Raw genomic sequence first — 5000 nt, 5'->3', positions numbered from 1 at the left:
ATAGACAGACAGACAGACAGACAGACAGGCAGGCAGATGCTGTGGTTTCGTAGATAGATAGATGATAGATAGATAGATAGATAGATAGATAGATAGATAGATAGATAGATAGATGATAGATGATAGATGGATGATAGATGATAGATGATAAATAGATAGGTAGGTAGGTAGATAGATAGATAGATAGACAGACAGACAGACAGACAGACAGACAGACAGACAGACAGACAGACAGACAGAAAGACAGATGCAGGCAGAAAGACAGACGGAGGGACAGGCAGGCACGCAGTTGCTGTGGGTAGATAGATAGATAGATAGATAGATAGATAGATAGATAGATAGATAGATAAATAGATAGATGATAGACAGACAGACAGACAGACAGACAGGCAGACAGACAGATTGATAGAAAGATGTTAAGAGATGACATAGATAGATAGATAGATAGATAGATAGATAGATAGATAGATGATAGATAGATAGATAGATAGATAGATAGATAGATAGATAGATGATAGATGGATGATAGATGATGATAGATAGATAGATAGATAAATAGATAGATAGATAGATAGATAGATAGATAGATAGATAGATAGATGATAGACAGACAGACAGACAGACAGACAGGCAGGCAGACAGACAGATTGATAGAAAGATGTTAAGAGATGACATAGATAGATAGATAGATAGGTAGATAGATAGATAGATAGATAGATGATAGATAGATAGATAGATAGATAGATAGGCAGGCAGGCAGGCAGGCAGGGATATGATACAGATATATGAAAGATAGAGATTGAGAGAGAGACAGACAGACAGACAGACAGACAGACAGATGATAGACAGACAGACAGGCTGAGAGACAGACAGACAGATGCTGTGGTTTCCTAGATAGAGAGATAGAGAGGTAGAGAGGTAGATAGATAGATAGATAGATAGATAGATAGATAGATAGATAGATAGATAGATAGATAGATAGATAGATGGATGATAGATGGATGATAGATGATGATAGATAGATAGATAGATAGATAGATAGATAGATAGATAGATAGATAAATAGATAGATGATAGATGATAGATGGATGATAGATGATAGATAGGTAGATAGATAGATAGATAGATAGATAGATAGATAGATAGATAGATGATAGATGGATGATAGATAGATAGATAGATAGATAGATAGATAGATAGATAGATAGACAGATTGATAGAAAGATGTTTAGAGATGACATAGATACTGCAGAATGGCAGTTGCTGTGGATAGATAGATAGATAGATAGATAGATAGATAGATAGATGATAGATAGATAGATAGATAGATAGATAGATAGATAGATGATAGATGGATGATAGACGATAGATGATAAATAGATAGGTAGATAGATAGATAGATAGATAGATAGATAGATAGATAGATAGATAGATGATAGATGATAGATGGATGATAGATGATAGATAGATAGATAGGTAGACAGACTGACAGACAAACAAACAGACAGACAGAAAGACAGATGCAGACAGAAAGACAGACGGAGAGACAGGAAGGCACGCAGTTGCTTGTGGGTACATAGATAGATAGATAGATAGATAGACAGACAGACAGATGCAGGCAGAAAGACAGACGGAGGGACAGGCAGGCACGCAGTTGCTGTGGGTAGATAGATAGATAGATAGATAGATAGATAGATAGATAGATAGATAGATAGATGATAGACAGACAGACAGACAGACAGACAGACAGACAGACAGGCAGACAGACAGATTGATAAAAAGATGTTAAGAGATGACATAGATAGATAGATAGATAGATAGATAGATAGATAGATAGATAGATAGATAGATAGATACATGATAGACATACAGAGAGACAGACAGAGACAGAGAGAAAGGTAGATGCTGTGGTTTCGTAGATACATAGATAGATGATAGATAGATAGATAGATAGATAGATAGATAGATAGATAGATAGATAGATACATGATAGACAGACAGACAGACAGACAGGCAGATGCTGTGGTTTCGTAGATAGATAGATGATAGATAGATAGATAGATAGATAGATAGATAGATAGATAGATAGATAGATAGATAGATGATAGACAGACATACAGACAGACAGACAGACAGACAGACAGACAGACAGGCAGATGCTGTGGTTTCGTAGATAGATAGATGATAGATAGATAGATAGATAGATAGATAGATAGATAGATAGATAGATAGATAATAGATAAATAGATGATAGATAGATAGATAGATAGATAGATAGATAGATAGATAGATAGATAGATGATAGATAGATAGATAGATAGATAGATGATAGACAGACAGACAGACAGACAGACAGACAGATGCAGATGCTGTGGTTTCGTAGATAGATAGATAGATGATAGATAGATAGATAGATAGATAGATAGATAGATAGATAGATAGATGATAGACAGACAGACAGACAGACAGACAGGCAGGCAGATGCTGTGGTTTCGTAGATAGATAGATGATAGATAGATAGATAGATAGATAGATAGATAGATAGATAGATAGATAGATAGATAGATAGATAGATAGATGATAGATGATAGATGGATGATAGATGATAGATGATAAATAGATAGGTAGGTAGGTAGGTAGATAGATAGATAGATAGACAGACAGACAGACAGACAGACAGACAGACAGACAGACAGACAGACAGACAGACAGAAAGACAGATGCAGGCAGAAAGACAGACGGAGGGACAGGCAGGCACGCAGTTGCTGTGGGTAGATAGATAGATAGATAGATAGATAGATAGATAGATAGATAGATAGATAGATAGATAAATAGATAGATGATAGACAGACAGACAGACAGACAGACAGGCAGACAGACAGATTGATAGAAAGATGTTAAGAGATGACATAGATAGATAGATAGATAGATAGATAGATAGATAGATAGATGATAGATAGATAGATAGATAGATAGATAGATAGATGATAGATGGATGATAGATGATGATAGATAGATAGATAGATAAATAGATAGATAGATAGATAGATAGATAGATAGATAGATAGATAGATAGATGATAGACAGACAGACAGACAGACAGACAGACAGACAGGCAGGCAGACAGACAGATTGATAGAAAGATGTTAAGAGATGACATAGATAGATAGATAGATAGGTAGATAGATAGATAGATAGATAGATGATAGATAGATAGATAGATAGATAGATAGGCAGGCAGGCAGGCAGGCAGGCAGGGATATGATACAGATATATGAAAGATAGAGATTGAGAGAGAGACAGACAGACAGACAGACAGACAGACAGATGATAGACAGACAGACAGGCTGAGAGACAGACAGACAGATGCTGTGGTTTCCTAGATAGAGAGATAGAGAGGTAGAGAGGTAGATAGATAGATAGATAGATAGATAGATAGATAGATAGATAGACAGACAGACAGACAGACAGACAGACAGACAGACAGACAGACAGACAGAAAGACAGATGCCGACAGACAGACAGACAGACTGACAGACAGAGAGACAGGCAGGCCGGCAGGTACTGTGGGTACGTAGACAGACAGACAGACAGACAGACGTTTTTTTATTTCCCAGCTGAGCTTCATTATTTTTGGACTAATAGACTAATAGTTCCTTATCAGTATTTTACTACGCATGTGCATCCACCCTCATTCCTTCACACTCTTTCCTTTGTTCTCTTTCCAGCAAGGTCCGGCTGAGATAGCCGGCAAAAGCTATTTTCAAAAATGTAGCAATTACTTTTCTTAGTTAGTGAGGTGTTTTATTTTCTTTATAACAAATAAATGAGTTTTATTAGAGAACTTTTCTTCGCGTTTCTTTTTCAGAATATTGCAACAAGGAGGAGTCACGATCCATCCTCTAATTAACCAGGGTGATTTCTCCCAGAGCCAAAACATGGGATTAATCAACGCCCTGACATAGAGAGATAGATGATAGATAGATAGATAGATAGATAGATAGATAGATAGATAGATAGATAGACAGACAGAGAGACAGACAGGCAGACAGGCAGATGTGGTTTCGTAGATAGATAGATAGATAGATAGATAGATAGATAGATAGATAGATGATAGATGATAGATAGAAAGATAGGTAGGTAGATAGATAGATAGATAGATAGATAGATAGATAGATAGATAGATGATAGATAGATAGATAGATAGATAGATAGATAGATAGATAGATAGGCAGGCAGGCAGGCAGGCAGGCAGGCAGGGATATGATACAGATATATGAAAGATAGAGATTGAGAGAGAGAGAGACAGACAGACAGACAGACAGACAGACAGACAGATGATAGACAGACAGACAGGCTGAGAGACAGACAGACAGATGCTGTGGTTTCGTAGATAGAGAGATAGAGAGGTAGAGAGGTAGAGAGGTAGATAGATAGATAGATAGATAGATAGATAGATAGATAGATAGATAGACAGACAGACAGACAGACAGACAGACAGACAGACAGACAGATGCCGACAGACAGACAGACAGACAGACAGACAGACAGAGAGACAGACAGATAGACAGACAGACAGACTGGCAGGCAGGCAGACAGGCAGGCAGGCAGGCAGGCAGGCAGGCAGGGATATGATACAGATATATGAAAGATAGATAGAGAGAGAGAGAGAGAGTGTGTCACTGCGTTTTTTTATTTCCCAGCTGAGCTTCATTATTTTTGGACTAATAGACTAATAGTTCCTTATCAGTATTTTACTACGCATGTGCATCCACCCTCATTCCTTCACACTCTTTCCTTTGTTCTCTTTCCAGCAAGGTCCGGCTGAGATAGCCGGCAAAAGAATATTTTCAAAAATGTAGCAATTACTTTTCTTAGTTAGTGAGGTGTTTTATTTTCTTTATAACAAATAAATGAGTTTTATTAGAGAACTTTTCTTCGCGTTTCTTTTTCAGAATATTGCAACAAGGAGGAGTCACGATCCATCCTCTAATTAACCA

This window comes from Pituophis catenifer, unplaced genomic scaffold (genome assembly GCF_029215685.1).
Source record: "Pituophis catenifer annectens isolate HBS135680 unplaced genomic scaffold, rPitCat1.0.hap2 SCAF_5, whole genome shotgun sequence".
Classification (NCBI taxonomy): domain Eukaryota; kingdom Metazoa; phylum Chordata; class Lepidosauria; order Squamata; family Colubridae; genus Pituophis; species Pituophis catenifer.
The sequence above is the reverse complement of the archived record's forward strand: the minus strand, read 5'-3'. Positions refer to the sequence as shown.